The sequence below is a fragment of the Chiroxiphia lanceolata genome, chromosome Z, assembly GCF_009829145.1.
Source record: "Chiroxiphia lanceolata isolate bChiLan1 chromosome Z, bChiLan1.pri, whole genome shotgun sequence".
NCBI lineage: Eukaryota > Metazoa > Chordata > Aves > Passeriformes > Pipridae > Chiroxiphia > Chiroxiphia lanceolata.
Window position 1 is genome coordinate 6,334,907 of NC_045671.1, and position 19,277 is coordinate 6,354,183.

Consider the following 19,277-nt stretch of genomic DNA (forward strand, 5'->3'; position numbering starts at 1 on the left):
ATTTGAATTGCAAATAAGATTTTACTCCCATCCAGTTAACTTCTGTTCCTTTCTACTGGTTTCTTGAGACATTGAATAAAAGTATATTCAATGCATCATGACAGTTATAGGTCCATTTGTTAGTCATTTAAACTAGGTTTTTCAACCTTCTTTTAAATTCAAAGAACATCTTAAAAATATGTAAGACATCTTACAAAGAGTTCTTACAATAATTTTCATCTTAAAAAGAAATAAAAAATAGGCTAAATTTTGAATGTGTGATTATTGCTCCCTTATAACATCATTTGTTTTCTTGCTTACATGTATGTGCATGTTTATATAATGCAATGATAAAAAATGTGAGGTTTTCATAGCCCATCCTTTTGATGTTTTATGAATCAGCTCAGAAAACAGACAGAGAAACACTGACTTACTGTTTATCTTTTACTGTAAAGTCAGCACAGGACTCATCACCCCCCCTTCACCCCAAGGTATATTTTTATAGCTATATCCAAATTTAAAGGTCATGAGGTATTTGGCTTTCATCCATTTTATCTTTGTGCTGTCCCTTCTATAGTTAAGGGTGCCATCTAAAACCTGATTCTCTTCCATCAATTTATGTATTTATTTTGGCAGAAACTTACTAGTGTACTGTGTCAGGACAAACCTTTGCACTATTAGATCACTTCTTATTTCCATTTTTAATAGTCCCCGTTAGACAGACTCTGAACGAATTAGCCAAGTATCCTGTTTCCTATTTTCAGAAATAGCTGAATAATAGCTGAAGCCCTACTAGAACAATTAAGTAATAAGAAAAATACTGTGTTAAGATTGGCAACAGAGCAGCTGCCATAAATCACTACAATAATGACTTGCAGCTCACAGTGTTTAAGTAGATAAAAAATTAACCCATCTACTATTTGTATGGTCTACAAAAAGACATATTCCAGATTAAAAACAAGAAGGAAAAAAAGTCTATATAATGTATATGAAGCTGTTCCGGTTTTGTTCATTGGGAGGAAGAGGGGGGCATTTAGTCTTTATTGTGACAAAAATCTATTTTCATTGATATTATGATACATTGATATGCATTATTTTCATAATACATTTATATTACTTATAAATGTATGGCTTAAATATTAGTGAAAATTATTAAATGTAGGCTTCTTAGCCTAATCTTTAAAACCCTTGAAGTGTTTTGTTCCCTTTGATTTCAAAACAGACACTTGGTGCCTAAGTCACTTCAAAGTCACGGATCATAGGACTGTGATTCAGTTACCCAAACACTGATCTCTTGCATTAGATATCCTAAATTATCCCACCTCCATTCAGCTACTGCTAGAAAATGGATTAAAGGGCGTTAGACATCCCTATTCAGGCAACTGATTTTAGCTGCTAGCAATTTTCATTCCTTTTCAGAACTTAATTCAGCACTTAGTTATAACTTTTCTATCATCCAGAATGATAGAAGCTGCCAAAAGATGGTTGTGATTTTTTGTTTGTTTGTTTTCTTCAACTTTGTCTTCAACAAGTAGAATGTGTAATACATTATTTGGCCAACACAACCTTTGCCTTTGCATTCTGAGACACTACTTTTGTGAGATAATCACTAGAATGGAGAAATTCCATATGATGGATTGAATCATTAAGGATGACAAGTAGCCAAAAGAAAAGCCAAAATAATTTTTTGTGAATTCTCAAATAACTTCCCCCCACTACTGGAATTTCATAATTCCCAAACAGTGAAAAACTAACAAAAATAAAATCAACACTTTTTATTGAACAACAAAAGATATTCTAAATTCTCCATCAGTGTGGGAAACTGTTGGTAGTTGAAATGGGTTCTTCTGGATATAAAGGTTTTCCTAGGAGGAATTTCCATAGGAGAATTAAAGTAACAAGCTGACACCGGCAAATACGAAAAAAAATGGCCTTTTTTGAAAAGCTTTGGAAAATAAAGCAGAGTCATAGAATATCTCAAATGTTAAGGGACCCATAAGGATCATCAAGTCCAGCTTCCTGCTCTATATGATTTCTGAAGGGAGGCAGTGGAAGGAGAGGTGCTGATCTCCTGTCTCTCATGACCAGCGATTGGACATGGAAATGGAATGAAGGTGCATCAGGGGAAGTTCAGATTGGACAGTAGAAAAAGGTTCTTCACTAAGAGGGTGGTCAGTCACTGGAACAGGCTTCCCAGGGAAGTGGTCATGTCACCAAGCCTGTCAGAGTTCAAGGAGCATCTGATTTTTCATTTTGCAATCCAGATCCCTCAAAGGGGCTGTTGGTATTTGCTTTTTCTTACTGTCTTTATGCCCTCCAAAATTCCTTACCACTACCTAACAAAGTCAAATACTTGATTTATAATATCAAATATATATTAAAGTTCATACTTTCTGTTTTCAGTTTCAGAAAATAAATTGAAAAAAATCTTAAATAATATGTCCTCTGCAAAAAAATAAGTGGAGGAAAATAGTATTTTCTAAAAATCTATAGCAATCTTTTAGCTTTTATTTTTAACTTTTACTAAGTGAATTATTGATTTACTCAAGCCACCTAAGATTAGATTTTTGTACAATAAGCAAGAGAATGGTAAAATTTGGTTCCTGAAAATACATAATATCTTACTTTACTTACCTCCATTACTACTTTGAATTTAGTTAACATTGTAATGAAACCAGTAATATGCTTAAAGCGATAGAACTAAATAATGGTATATTTATAAAAATAATGGAACTACTTGATTACTTAATGCTAAGAACTTCTACACTTAAAAATGTGGTCATACTATCTAACTAAGCACCAGCAAGAGATATAATATCTTTAAATATCTTTTACTCTAGAAATAGTTTCATCATATTAACTACATCTCTGCATTGACATGCCATTAAAAAGCACCTTAGGACTTATTTTGCACCTAGGTTTTCTTTAATTTGTTTTTCTGCCTTGGTCTCTTTGTAAATTACAAGATTCTTCAAAAGAAGCAAGCATGAAAAATCCTTTAAAGAAATTCAGGTTTCAGGATACATGATAACATAGTTAATCCCCTGATCTTCAAAAACATTCCCTGCAGGAATTTTGAACACAGTGTTGTGCTACAGTAAAAAAAAAAAAAAAAAAAAAAAAAAAAAAGGAGAGAGAATTCTTTTGTTTATTTGTTTGTTTGTAATTAAGAAAGACTTTTGTTTCTGTCCAAGCCATAAAGCATTCTACTCACTCTGAAAATCATATTAGAGAAATAATACACTTCAGTCCTGATTTATAACTCCCAGCTATGCCAGGACTCACCCTTGCATATATATTGGGTTTTATACTCAAAACTTTCCTGTTGGACTCTGTCTTAGTCTGGCTCTTGTCTCTTCTCACGCTGTGCTCTTGAAACACCTCTGCCCCAGCTTTCAGCATAAAGTTATTGTGAGACTCTTTTCGGGTACCTCAGCAGCAACCTGAAGCAAACTTTGCCTGCCTGCTCCAGTCACCATGGCATAGAAATGAGCATAAACGAGGATGTACTAAAGTCATTCTGAAGAGAGACTAGAGCCAGAATCTGAGCTTGGGTTTGGAGATGAAAGGCTGGTGAACGAGCACATTCTGTTTGCCCATTACACCGCCTGCTAGGAGACAATAACTTTCCCAAAACTTGCCCAGTGCAGCCAAAAAAACAATGACACAGAAGCAGACGTGTTTGTTTCTTATCAGCAGGGATCCTATTGCTGCAAGCTCCACAGTGTTTTGGACTCTAGCTCTACTCATCAAACCATTGCTCTTGCTCCACTCGCCAAGCAGCTTACAGAAGGCAATTAAGTGTTGCATAGGCATTTGACTGTAAACAATTATGGAACTCAATGTCCTGTAGCTCAGAGGGGGGAAAAAAGCCTCCTACACTGACTGAGCTGATAATCAATGACTTTGACAGTGGAGAACTCTGGCTCTGAAAGACAAACAAAGCTGTTTGAACAATCACCCCATCACCATATTCCACCACAAACTGTCTTCAATCGGGAGATTATTTCTTTTACAGGGCCTGGCAGCCAGTGAGATCCAAAATGCCAGGAAAGAACTGGCACGGACTTTTGACTGTTCAGCTTGACCACTGCAGTCTCTGCGCATTCAAAAAGGCATGTCGTGCTGTGTGCTCTTCTGAAGCTGGCGGTGAGAGCTGAGCCACGGCAGGAGGCAAGAGAATGAGAGACGCGGTATTATTCGGACAGCCCACGAGGCTGGAATGTGCTGCACAGTGCACCAAAGATGGGATCCAGGCAGTTAAGCTTTGGGCAACATGGAAGCCTCACGTCAAGGAACGGGAGCCTCAAAAAGCAGACTGGCAGTCTGCGGAGTTTGGTAACGGCACAAAGTTCATGCTGAGAGCTTTGTCGGGGAAAGCGATGATGCATCATTTGACACAAGATGTTCAGTCAAAGCAGAAAAAAAAATCTCTTCATTAAACATCATGATGTCTTTGGAGCTCACAGTAGAGGTCTTTTTGCTCCGACAAGAAGTGATCTCTTGGGTCAGACCAAATACATTATTTGGTCTCTTTCAAAAACCTAGTATATAACATGATACAACCTAACTATAAATATTATAGTTACCAGATATGAATTTCTGTAAGTATTGCTTACCACATTTCAAAACGTTATTCTTATCACTTGGCCACAGACACTCATCTTTCACTTAAACTGAATGATCAAGTGTAATCTCTGGGGAGAAAAGAAAGCTCTGTCATTACCTTAGGGGTGAAAAATCCTGTGTTGCTTTTACTTAGAAATCATAAATAACACCTTAGTACTGGGCAGATGGTGTTAGTCCATCCTTCAGATGAGAAAGGGAATCCAGTGATGGTATCTCAGACATCCATGTAGGTCCAGATTTACCTTTAACATCTAAAATTCTGTGGCCAATACAGTAACCTCACCACAGAATGATCCAATCCATCCTAAAGCAGATATGTACCTAAAATGGAATGAGTCACATTTTTGTCATTTATTCTTATAATCTATAAAAGAATAAATAAGTAAATAAACAAACAAATAAATGAAGAGACTAGGTGACTAAAGCTGAAGGAGCTGAATAGCTGAATAGCCTCCATAGTGATTAATATAAAGTCCTGAGAGGTCACTGAACAAATAAACACTGACAACTGGGCTCTGTGAACTGGCAGGAAATCAAGTCAATGCCAGTGCTTGAAGAGAAGCTTGGGATGAGATATTGGCTCCTGATGAGATCTGTGCTCCCCAGAATTCAGCAACACTGCCATTTATTTCAGCAAGGACAACTCTTCATGGAACCTCTCATCTTCCAGACCTAACCTACTAAAAGCTAAACAGATATTAACATCAAATCACCAAAGGCAGGAAAGGTGTTCTTGAGATCAGAATGTGGGGTCATTTGGGAGCAAGGGGCAGGAAACAGCAGGAGGAGATCAGGGTAGGAGCAGGACATGATGTGAGGCACATGGTGAAGGAGGTGACCCAAGCTCTGAGGAGACACTGACCTCCAGTATATAGTGATGGCTGTCCCCAACCTCTCTCACCTCCTGCCCCTCTCACAGATGCCTAGATCAAACACATCTGTGCCTCCTCTGAAATATACCACTTCAACGTCTCCTTCCTCTCCAGAGACACGAAGTGTCCTTCCCACAGCTCCAGCCCTGACTGTCATACAGCAACAGAAGGAACAAAGCAAGTTCTTATGCAGAAACCTCTCAGGAACACTTTTCCAGGTCCCTGAAGAATTCTCAGTGTTTGTATTACTTTCTTTCCTCTTTCCAGTGTGCTTGGTGTGTCACCAGGTATGACCCAAATATTTACAACCAGAAAAGACCCAAAGGCTGTCTGTACCCATAATATTTGCCTGGTGAGCTTCCCTGTCTCTGTCACTATCTTCATGCTGGAACTGAGCCCAGTCTGGCAGTGTCAGAGGACAGGGGTACACTGGATCCTGTGGGAAATCACATCCCAAGAGCTCCATGGCTGTCAACTCCTCCAAACAGCACCTGAAAGCCCACTCCTGAGCTATGCTCTAGCTCTCTTTGTCTACCATGGTTTGATATCTGCTCTGGTCTGACAGCCTGGTCAGCTCTGCAGGAGCTGCACGTGTAAAACCCACAAACAAACAGTATAAATTGTTCCTGCAGTTGCAGAAATGCTCTCACAGTACAGTGTTCTGCAAATAAGATATTCAGAAGAAATGTACACAGTACTAGGAGTGATGTCTCCTGAATAGGCTGCAGTTGTCACACAGTGACATCGTGTGTGCCAGTCTCCTCTTCCCAAGTAACAAGTGAGAGGACAAGGGGAATGGGTTGAAGTTGCACCAGGGAAGTATTAGATTGAATTAGGAAAGATTTTCTCACCAAAAATGTTGTCAAGCACTGGAACAGATTGCCCAGAGAAGTGGTAGAGCCACTAACCCTGGTGGTATTTAAATGATGTGTGGATGTGGCACTTGAGACATGGTTTAGTGGGGGACATGGCAGTGATGGGTTAATGGCTGGACTTGATGATCTTAAAGGTCTCCTCCAGCCTAAATATTTCTCTGATTCCATAGCAGAACACATCAGCTAGTTATGGAGACATCTTAACAGTCTTAAATACTAGTCACAAATGCTAACAAACAGTGCATATTACGTTGCCTTAACAGCTTATTTAAAAGATAGATTACAAAATCTTTTTTCCCCATCAATTTATACTTTTTGAAGGCATGCACTGAGTGCTAAACATTGTTTTAAAAGTCCTAGCCATTTCAGAGCCCATTTTGCCTCTTAGAGCAACGGTCTAGGTACAATTGCAAAATGTTTATTGCTTTTGGGATGAACTTAACACCATTTTATATTTGGAAAACTATTATATACCCACCAAGTTTGACTACCACTGTTCATCTATCCCTGTATGAGGACTTTCTGAGTATTAGTAACAAGTTAAGGGAAAGAGTGGGATTTCTCTATGACAAGAGAAAAACTTTCATGAAGAGGTAAGGCCATATTTCCCAGGAGTTGATAGGAAAAATCATCTTGATATTCTTGTTTCTGGATGACTGTGGCTTGTTCACGGACTGCAGAAGAAAAAAAAAAAAGTGATGCACTGAAAGTCCAATGAAGCAATAATAAAAGCAGGAAGAAACATGCTGTCTTCATTATTCCTTTAAAAAGATTCACCTAGTACACCTGATAACATTAAGTAGCTGCCAATAAGATGAGAATTAGCATCCACATCTCTGGAAACCTTTCCTTCAAGTGCTCTCTATTCAAAATGGAGGAAAAATAATTTTTGGAAAGCTGTAAATCTGTTAAAGCATCTACACAAGGAAGGCCCAGTACTGCGAGGTAATTCGTGGTTCAGATGACTATGAATTCTTAGTCACAAATGATTTATCCCTGCAATCAAGTTGTGAAATGGGAAGGTATCATCATTAAGAAATTGAAGCTTGAGAGATACCATGTAAGTCTGCATAGATATATAACATTGAATCTCTGGTTGCATCCAAAATATTTGAAACCACATTAACTATTCTCCCCACTAGAATGGGCTTATCCTTCCCCAGCCAATTTACAATCAAACCAATCTCACCCTGAGTGTGATGCTTACTTATGGAATGGAACGCTCCTGGAAATTACTCAGTAGGTCTCTCTTTATTTTTTTTAATGATTTTTCTTAACTTTTTTTAAATAGACAAATTGGAAAAGCAAAGAAGAGGAAAGGAAATGGGGAGTAGGAAAATGTGTTATTGTTGAAGAAAGAGTCTCTGCTTTCAAAGATTTTTGTAAATATGAAGGTTACAAGCACACTTCAGACAGGGGAGAACTAAATGAAATAAGGGAATAGGACAAGAATGGTCAGAATTGAAGCAGAGTTTCCAAGATCATCATGATGGTTCCTGGTCATAAAAGATGACCATATAGTTTAGATGTTCAGGAGCAATGATTTTAGGACTACATTAAGGTTATCTATAATTCCTGATGTAAAATTAAGCAAAGGATTTCATCAAGTTCATATAGCAAGTTCTTGCTCAGATCCTGATCTAGCACAAAATGGCATAGAACAGTATACAATGACCTCAGTCAGTTGTATTTCTGTCCCAAGATTAGGAAATCAAAGTTGCATTTACTAGATGGAAAGTTCTATCTTGAGAACAATGATCTTGTAAAATACTTGAAAGAGAAAATGAGAATCAATCATAGCTCATCAGCAGAATATGGGATCCAATGAGATGTTATGTTGTAGAGGACCAATATGACCCTTAAACACAAAAATGAAAATTTATCAGATGGGAGAAAGGAATCGTTTTATTAGTTTGTACTTGGTATTGATATGACCATTTTGGGAAAACTGTCCAGTCTTTGTATCCACAGATGAGAAAAGATATTGGAAAAGATTGGAAAGAGTTCAGAAAAGTTTCATAGTAATTATTACAGGTTTGAAAACACTGTGCAGTGAAGTACTGCATGCTCTATTTAATTTTTCAAAAGGAAGATAAAGGTGTAACTAGACATATTCATATGTCCATATCCATATGAATATAAATATCCACGGAAAGAATAAAGATGTGATAATAGAAGTTTCTCCAGTCTTAGAAGGAAAACTTGAAAAGATCCAATGGTTAGGGATTGAAACTTGGCAAACTGATTCTGCAAAGAAATATCCATTTTTAGCAAAAGTGGTAGAAAATAGTAGAATGACTGGTCAAGAACCATAGTAGGTTTTTCATCATCTGGTACTTTCAAATAAGGAAATAAAGTTTCTGTTTGCTTGTAGACTGTATCGTATGATCACAGAAATAAAACTGGAATTTCTTCACGAAAGTAATGTCTTTATCTGAAGTGTAGATAAAAATTAAACTACAATTAACTTATTTTAATATCAGAAATTTTGTGTTTTATCTAAGATGGCCATGTAAAAAGAGTTTTCTACATCCTCAGTGAAAAAAGACTAACGCTTCCACATGGTTATTCACTCCATTTTCTTCAGACAGGGATCTTTGGTCAAAAGAATCACCCTCCAAAGGTACTTAGATTGTACAAGGAGTTTTTAGATAAGAGTTTTCTGAACAAACATAGTTATCAACAGTTAGTCTTATCCATAGTCTATCTTCTAGTCAAAACCAGACCTGGTATTTCTAAGGCATAACTCAACTTGCCCTAAGGAGAACTTCTAAGCAGGGTCAAGGAATTTTTCCATAAAAATGCCTATTTATTATACTGAATCGAAAGTGCTATTATTCCAGTTGCAGATCTTGTAGTCTCTTACAGTTTTAGTTGTATGAGGTGAATCCCATCCTAAATTAATACAATGATTTCTCATGGCCTTTAGGCTAACAGGAAATTCTATGAATAATTAAGCATTCAGATATAACAATGATAGTCAATTTTATAATATTCGTGAAGATTCCTAGCTGGAACACAAAGAAAAAGTGTTGGTCTCTCTGCCTCATTTAAATTTTGCTGAGTAACTGACATTTTCCTACAGCAGTTCTATTTTGTCATTGAGGGGAACTTTATTTTAAAGGACCAGGTCATGACTTTGGGTTATATTGCTTCATAGTAGGCAATCTCAGTTCTACCCAAAATGCTTTATGTGTCTGAGGTCAGACTCATAGACACCTCATTAGCACCTTCTTAATTTAAAGATGCCAAAACCCCATAGGTAAGATGAGACTTGGCATGGATAAAAGGAAACTTAATAAAGATTTAGCAATCATGTTATTGTCTCACACCTTTCATTCTATTACCCTAAGAATAGCCCTTGGTACCATAAATTATATACCTCTTTTGACTAAAAGGCACTGCATGATGAGTTGTGAGACTTATAAAAATCTAGTCAATATTAGAGGAAGTGTCTGAATGATAGACAGAGGGACAAAGTATAATCTTCATGATTCCCTGATGAAACATACACTGAGGCTTAACCTAATCCCTGAAGGAATGACAGCAAAAATAAGGTGAAAGACCAATTAGCCTTCTCCCACACTAATCCGCGGTTAGAGCAGTTTATTCTTTTTTATACTTGTAGAGACATTCAAAGTACCATGGAAAATCAAAATTGTACTGGCCATACCTTTTCTTCAGAATAATTTTGCTACAATAGCATATGAGTCCTTGCTACCCACAGGTTTGTCACATACCAGAGTTAAAAGATTTCTGATCCTATTGGAAGATTTGGTAGTGATAAGTCAAGAAGATAAGCCAGGCATGAAAATTAACCCTGGATAGAATGATTTTAAGTTGATTCTATTCAAATTAAATGAAAGGATGAAAGTAGGTCTGTAACTAAGGTTTTCAGTAATAAAGGACAAAAGGAAATTAGGCAGAAAAGTCAGATGGGTGGAACAGATCCAGAACATGAATATAAAAAAGGTCTGTATATTTTCTTTTTTCAACATAGGAAAACTACGGAGAATTTCTACCACAAGTAAAAACTAAACTTGAATAAAATGTTGCTAGACTATACTGAATAAAAAAATTGTAACAGAAAAATCAGTAAGGAAAGAACAACTAATAAGAAATAGAAACCAAAAACACTTATAGCAAAATTATTTTGGACATAGAAAGGCCAGGACTCTTGAAGTGGTTCAAGACTCATTAGCAAGAGGGCAATATATACAAAATCAAAGAGACAAATATTAAGGCGAAAAATTATCATCCTTCAATAATGAATATATACTTTAGTTGTCAGGGGAAATTAAAATATTCAAGCAGCACTGAAGAAGAGAACTAGAATAAATATAAAACGAAAACTATTTAAATGTATTTCAACCATATATTTTACTAATTCAACCTAACTCTGTGGAGGGAATAATGTATTCTAATTTCAAAAATAACAAAATGGCAGAAGGAAAAATCAACCTAGCAAACACAAAACCCCCTCACTTCTATAAATTGCAGTTCACATCAGAACAAATAACTTGGGGAAAACAAGATAATCAACTATACGTGTCTGAATCTTCAATATCTTACGATATATTTAAGTTTAATTTATGATTATCATGAAGTCTGACATAACAAATTTTAATATGAGTAGTTTGTTTATCTTTCAGTGAAAATGCATAAAAGAACTTGCAATGTTTGCATCATTTCTTGAGGTATGACATCTTTTTTAAACTTTATATTTGCCACATACCATCTTGTAATGGAACTTTATCTAAAAAAATCTGTTTCAAAATAAAAAGATCATTAACAATGGATCCTAGGTAGCTTCAGCTTCTATACTGTATGAGGAGAAGCATAATCTACATAGAATTCTTTTTAATCTTTTTCATGTGTTCAATGCTGACTAAATAATAAAGTTAAAACTGCCTTGTTCAAACAATATTTCAGTTAATAAATGCATGTAAATGAATTATGTTATTCTAATAATTCATTATTCCTCACAGGAAAAAACAAACAAGACATACCACAGCATGTTCTTTCTTTGTGAGAAGAACCAGGACATCATGGTATTCATGTGATTGCAAGAACATCTTCAAGCTGGGGACAGACTAGAAGAGAATGAGAGTATGTGGTACCAAAACAACAGTGCCTGTAGTAATGACAATAATGTTGCGGGCTTGGGTTGTTTATGGTTTGGAGTAAAAATACCTCAATGAACAGATGACATTTTTAACATATAATTCATTCTTCAAACAGGAAATCAATATTATTTTGGAAGCGGGAAGGAAATAGTAACACAGCCTGGCTAGGCATGACAGGGAAGTCCACTCAGGGTTCGACACAGGTTGTAGGTTGTGAAGGAGTGAACGACTTTATTAAAATGGCTCCCCCTTTTATAGGGGAGCTCAGAGACCTTTCTAAGGTAATACAAATAGGAGGAGGAGTTGGTAGAAAGAAGGCAACGATTGGATACAAAACATAAGGGGAGGGATTACAATAGGATATGGATGAGAGGGGAGGGGTGGAACTCTTGTAGGAACAAACCAATGTAAAAACAGGGATAAGAAGGTACCATTAAAACATTAACACTGGCATTAACTGGTCATTTTACTCCATTAAGTCTGTCTTAATTAAATAAGTCCATTATTTAAAATACAATCCTCTTGTTCTGCAGCTTCCTTCAGGGCCACAGTCCATCGCTGGTAGGCTTCCTCTTCTCTTTCTTCTGCGACCTCACCTACAAAATAGAAAACTTATCCCACCCTTAAGCAGATAGATGCTTGAAACTGATAAAACAAGTTATCTCTCAAAATGTTCATCTCAGTCATCAATTGAACACACAGCCTAGAGGACTGGTGTGAAGAAGATGTTAAACCTCCGGAATGGCAAAGACAGTTGAGCTGAATGTCACTCTTATCTTCTGATTTTGAGCAGTAAACCTCTAAGTAAACTTTCAAAATTTAAAATTAAATAACCATGGAAACTAAGACACAAGGAAACTAAATAAGCTGTCTTGAAAAGCATATTGTTGCATATCGTTGCTGATTTAAAGATATTACTCTTCCCTTGAAAAAGTTCTATCACATTTGTTTGTGATACCAAAGTAGTGTGAATAGAGTATCTTTCTGGTGCCTTAAACTTAGTATTTCATCAAATCTAAAGATCTCCGAGATTTCTATTACAAAAAATCTATGATGAAAAATTCTTCCAGTTTTGCTTCTCTAGGTTTTAATGGCATACTTAAGCACATACATAAACTTGAAGTACACAGAAGCTGCCCAGACTTAAGATACAGTTTACTATTTTCCCTGATTGGTACCTTAAATGGCAGCCTCAGAAGGTAAAACTCCATGAGACAAATTTAGTCGGTGTTAAGACTCCACCTCTGAAGACAGCCTTACAGCTATTTTTCAATACAACAGCAAAAATCAGGCATCTTTAAAATTTATATCACACTTTCTCTTTGCCTCTTTTTCCAACAGTAATTCCCACTAGATCAGTCACAAAATTGAGATGGCAGTGAGAACATCAACACAGATAGAATGTCCATTCATTGAGTCAGGGTATTTATGAATAGTACAAAATCATGCGGATGAAATTGTGGTAGCTGTGTACAGGATTTCTGGCACTGGTAGAAGCAGACTGGTGTGGAACTGCAGAGAAGAACTGCTAGGAGGAACCCCTGGTGGCCCCTTGCTACACCTCAAAGCTAAACCAGCTTAGATTGGGTTTTTCAATATCTTGTTGAGAATCTACCTCAAATAACCTTATCACTCTCTACAGCTCCCAGAAGGGAGGTTGTAGTCAGGTTGGTACCTGTCCCTTCTCCCAGGTAACTGGCAATAGGACAAGGACACAGTCTCAAGCTGCACCAGGGGAGGTTCAGGTTAGACATTAGGAAGAAGTTCTTCACAGAAAGGGTGACTGGGCATTGGAGTGGTCTGCCCAGGGAGGTGGAGTCACCATCCCTTGAAGCACTCAAGAAAAGAGTGAATGCAGCACTCGGTGCCATGGTCTAGCTGACAAGGTGGTGTTGATTCATAGGTTGGACTTGATGATCTTAGAGGTCTTTTCCAACCTGGTTGATTCTGTGATTTTGTGAAATCTAGCAAAGATTTTAATATCCACAGGTATGTGAATTCCAAAAGTCTCATTGAGTCTCCACTGAGAAACTACTAGGGAAAAAATAAAAATTAGAAGAAAATTAATGGAAAAAAATGCATAGCAAACACGAAGGCCATTAGAACTCTTACTGGCTCTAGGGTGTCCAAATGGCTGCAGTAAATCTTGATCCCACTATGATCCTTGATATTTGAAATATGCAAGACTTATTTCAAACACTGATTCACCCCTAAAGTACATCTATCAGTTTTTGACTCACTGTATGTGTAGTCAAAGTGTGTCACTGTTCTAACACCAGAACTTATAATGGTGTACTGAGTCTGGCAGGAATGGAACTTAATTTTCTTCATAGGAGTGAGTCCCTATGATGATGTGTTGTGAATTTTTGACTGGGACAGTGTTGATAACCCACGAATGATTTGTGTATTGATGAACAGTGCTTGCACATCAAGGCTGTTTGCCTTCTGCTCCCCCCTCCCCCCCCAAGTAGTTTAGGGATGGGCAAGAACTTGGAGGGCTAAACAGACACAACAGTTGACCTGAATTGACGATAAGTACATTCCATGCTACGCCGTGCTCCACAATTCAAAGTTGAAGTGTGGAGGTCAGTGTCTTCCAAGGTCATTGTTGCTCAGAGGTAGTGAGAGATGGTGATTGATTGCCTTTGCATCACTGCTGATGGGTTTTATGCCCCTCTTTTCTTCATTTGTTAAGGTATCTTTATCTGAATCAATGAGTTTTCTCACTCTTCCTTTTCCTGTTTTCTTTCCTGTCCCATCAAGGGAGTAGGACTGAGTGAGCAGCTGTGTGGATGCTTAGTTTTCCTCTGAGCTGAATCCTCCACAAATGACCAGAAAACAGGACAGAACAGCAGCATGGAAGAATTGCCTTTTCTTTTTTTTCCCCTTCTATATAAATATATCTGCACCATCATATCTCTACTTGTCCAGCTGAGTTTTACCACGCCCTCCATATAATATTATTGCTTTTACTTGATTCACAGTCAGACACCTTAATTATGTTAAGGATCTCAAACACAGCCATACACTTTTCTATTCATATGTGTGCTATTGGAGTTTATAAATTTAATTCTTTGTGTTCAAGTTTTACACAGCATTTCTTTAAGGAGAAAAAGTGAAGAGCTGGTGTTATATACGAAACAGACAGGTAGGGTTTCAGTCAAGGGAACACCTCCTCTAACGATTATAATTTATAAAACAAAATATCCTGAGTATGACACTAGTCAATTTAGTCTGATATAAAACAGGGTCTGTGTTTTCTTTCCTTTATATTTTTATGATACGTAATGTCTTTATAATTTCCACCACTCACATCAAAGCTGCCAACTGCTGAGTGTCTAAATAAGTAGCATGCGAAGAAAATGAATGAATTGCTAAATGTCCCATTACGTCCATGGAGAATATCCTTACATTTGGAGTCAGGAATCTTAAAATTGAACGACAAATGAATGGTTTTCACTCCAGTGGAGTCAGGGTTTTGTCAGTGGCAATTCTATTATGCTCTGTGTTTGAAAGGAAAGAGAAAAACAGAGACAGAGAGAGGAATGAATAAAACCAAACCCACAGAAACCTATTGCAACTGAATGACAATTACTTCAAGAGAAAGAGAGAAAAATAAATCTGGTAGAACATGATGCATCCAGAAGTATGCTGTCTTAAAGGGATGGGAATTTTTGGGTTATGTATACTCCACTTAGGAGTTGGGATATAGGAAGATGAGAATTTTTAACATTTCTATTGTTTAATGAGGAATGTTTATCTGTTAATGCCTACACATGGTTGAATTCTTAGGCACTATAGCTATGACTGTTAGATGAAATAATGCCCAGAAAGTCTCTTGTGTGTGTCTGGTCATATTAGCGAGATATTAGGACTCTCTCTGGTCCAGTTTTGGTTCATAATAGATAACAAAACGAGGGACCATTTTAGGAGATAGAAGTGCCCACTCCCAGTAACTACTCCAGGTGCATTCACCCTTCTTAGAAGCTTAGTGAATTCCTCAGCATAGACACAAATATATTTTGCTACTTGACTCTAATGAGCAGAAATGTTCCTAGTCCCATTTAATTTCTCAGTATAGATATATTCTTAATGATTGTCATAAATTAGATGCTAAGAATAAAGTAAAATGACCTAGACATAACTATCTACTGTCATTTGAGATGCCCTTGGGTGTCCCTTTTGGTTGCCAGTCCAAAAGAACAGAAGGATTTTGCCTACCTATAGACTGTGTCACATCTGCCAACCACACAGCATCTCAAATGACGTTACACACTTACATGTCTAGGCAACTAGATTGAGTAGTAAGGGTGAGTTTCAGCTCCAGATTCGGAAGGATACATATGGCAGTGATAGTAAGTTAGTTCTTGTTGCAGTCAATGGAAATTCAGTCAACACATTGAAAAATCCTAACGGAAAAAAAAAATAAATGTGGCTGTCTACTTTAGAGAAAGGTGTACATGTTGACCATAATCCCCTTCGACTCTAATGGGATCTCAGATAGTCAGCTCACATATGACACCTACAATGGAGATACCTACCTCTAACTGATGGAATCCTACGTGGTTAACACAACATCACCAGGAATGCTGTCATTACTAATCAAGGGCCAAACAGGCAGTGAAAGAAATAGTTTTCGTAGGAAGAAAACAAGACCAGATTTCCACCTAAGCTCTCAAAACCATTCCATCTTTTGTTCTAGTTAAAAAGACTTTCCTCTCTATGAGACAAAGTCAGCATTAACCTGTCAAATTCTGATTGAAATTATTTAGTCCTGTCACACTCTATCACTGCTGGGATGAATGTTACCAAAAAAAGGCAAGAGGAAAGAACTGTTTTTTCTCCTGGGACATAAATGAGTATCTTACCACAATACCTGGAGAAAATCCCTCAGTGTATTATGTTACAGTAAGTAACTATCCAATGGGTGAAAAAAATTAAGTCTTAAATTACAATTCATGAAGTAAAACCAGGATGTCATGTTGTGTTAGGATACCCTGGGATATTATGTCTTATAGAGTGTATATTAATGTGAATTGACAAAAGAAAACACTCATTGATTTATGTCACTAATTTTAGGACATGATGTTTTTTGGTTTTGCTGCTGCTCTTGTTTTTACTATTATTGTTACTGTTATTGTTATATTATCCTTGATCTATTACCGCCTTTTTTCGCACCAAGATTTGACAGGTGGATAATGAATATTGTCTATTGTGCCATTACTATGATTAGGTGTGAATAGCAGTCGTTCTGCTATTGACTCATTTCTGCTATTGACAAGTTAATTCTGAATTTTTTTTTAGTTTATCAAGATATATTGTCAGATATATGTCTTGTGGTTAGCAAGCTGATCTTTTACTAAAACTGTAGGATCCAGACCATTAGTTCACCAGTCAATGCATATGGCATTTTTTATTCTATGCAATTATGCACTATGTTAGCATTCTAAGTCATCAGTTGTGATCAAGGATGAGTGAGCCCCACACAAAGCAAACATCTTGGAATAATCCTGTCATCTTCAACTAGCCAGCAGTCTGTGTAGTCAAGGTGAAATGATAAGCCATGTGTTCATTGCCTCAGCCAGCCTAACCTTCTAAGTTCCCTCTATAGTGGCTCCAGAGAACATTTCTTCCCACTTGCAACAGACACTTGTCTTTTGCTGAGGTGACCTAATTCTCTCTAGCTGTCCATGTCTCTCCAATGAATGCAGAAAGAGCCTGTTTAAATTCTTAGAGTGATTATAGGAGGTTTTGTGTTGGAACGGACCTCAAGTGGCCATTCTGTTCGAATTCTTTTCAAAGCAGAGTCAGACAAGTTTCCTAGGGCTTCCATGAAAATCTTTGAGGATGAAGATTGCATAGCCTTTCTGCCCAAGCATCTTGTCAACCTCAAGACTGCTGTCAATATCATACAGTATGATAGATATGTAAGAGGTATCCCTTAACATTTATAACTAAATGTGTTATTGACAATGTATAAAAATAAGGCATCTTAGTGAGCCACTCAAGTTTTGATGGTTTGGCTATTATTTATATTTTTAGGTATGGGGGTTTTTTGATTTTTTTTTCTTTTTCTTCAGTATTGGCTATATTAACATAGGATATACTACTGCTGAATTTTCAGCTTCTATGTAAAGCACATTTAGGGCAAAAAAGTCTTATTAAAGTGTATAGTAAAATATATAGTGAGCCAAGAGTTTTCAGTTTACAGGGCAAATTATTGTCCCTGTAAATGAAAAAGTAACCTCCAGTGGGCAATAATGCCTGAAGCTGAATTATATCCACTTTTTCATCCCATAAGTCAATAGCTTTCCACTATAAACATCAGCTCTAGTCAATATGATATGCTGCATACTGATATATTGACTAATGGTACTATTAAAAGCTCACAAAATGTCAGGAGCTGGGAATTTCTCATGCATATAGTTCTGCATTTCAGTAGATAAGGGTGCTCTGTGTAACTTATAAATCCATGCCCAGTTGGGAACAGTCTTTGCAATATTCCCCTTTATGTTATCCTTAAGGATGCACAAGTTTCCCAATGTCTCCATTCCCGCTTTTTTTTTCCCTTCTTTTTGTAAAATAGACTTTCTTATTCTGTAAAAGAAGTCATCCAGAAAATTCTGTGTTGCAAGGTAACCAAAAGGGGTAACATACAATTATTTTTTCTCTTCTTCATATAAAACATGACATAGAGTGAAGTTTTTCTTTTTGTCTCCTAGAGTGAAGACACTGAGTCATATCTCCTTTGCTGACAGAGTGTCTCTGAAGAATGAATTTAGATGGCAGGTAAATGAAAAGTAACCTCCTAAGTTTTCAAGATGTATTTGTTTAAGAAATAATGCTCAAGGTCAAAGGTAACTTCTGGGGTTTAGCGAAGAGTTGGGAAGATCCTTTTGGCCTGGGGAACACCTAGAGATCATTATCTCCAACCATTCATTTGTCCCAAAAAGATACCTTATGTCAAGGTCATCTTTCTGTCTAAGGCAGAAAAGAAACAAAATTTATGGTCAAGTAATTTACATTTACTTTGATCCAAAAATTTCTAGAGAAGTAAAATATTTTCTTCATTTTTGGTGGTTTTGTTAGGTTTTTAAAGCTTTCCAAAATAAAGACATGGATACACAGAAGCCAATTGAATTGACAAGAAAATTCACATACATACATGAATCAGGTGTTTTCAGTGCTTAGTAGATTTTTTGGCATATGAGGGTCCTATTTGCACCTACAATTGCATTAACAGTGTGAGTAAATTAGGAATGAAAATGTACATGCATTTGTGAACCTGGTCTGAAGTGCCTGACAGTTTGTCAATCACTGCTCCAACATCTTGCAGTCTTGTTAGTCAGACAGATCATTTGAATTTTGTTCAGCTATACAAATGCCACTTTTCATCTCACTAGTGGCTGCTCACCATGTGTGTCATATGACATCATCTGTTGACAGTCTGAAAAGTCCTTCAGGATTAAGAACAGCAAGCAGAGGAATAGTGATGTTGGTTGTGTTATTAACCAGATGTGTTTTTCAAGAGAAATAACTAAAAGGTGTAAGCTAATAATGGCATTCTCATGAAAAAAAAAGAGCTCATTTCTCATTTTTAGAATGTATTTCTTTTCTCCAGTTGTTTCTATCGCAGGTTGGAAAGCATTTCTGTGTGTGTTTTTAGTTCTGTCACTTTTCCTGCAAGCAGGTCATTTTTCCCTTTCATGGAAAACATATTTTTTAATAGCATTTATTTATTAGAGTACAAGATTTTCATGCAAGCCAAGGACCTAAGAGCATGTACCATTTCAGAA

The 19,277-nt window shown here is 36.8% G+C and overlaps 1 long non-coding RNA gene across 1 annotated transcript; it reads right to left on the bottom strand.

The window, feature by feature from the left end:
- Window positions 1-6,688: 6,688 nt before the first annotated feature.
- On the bottom strand, window positions 6,689-11,691 carry LOC116781071. Its single transcript, XR_004354764.1, has 3 exons — window positions 11,549-11,691; window positions 11,365-11,448; window positions 6,689-7,029 (listed from the first exon to the last, which is right to left on the bottom strand). It is a non-coding gene; the product is annotated as an uncharacterized LOC116781071 (long non-coding RNA).
- Between the last annotated feature and the right edge of the window lie 7,586 nt (window positions 11,692-19,277).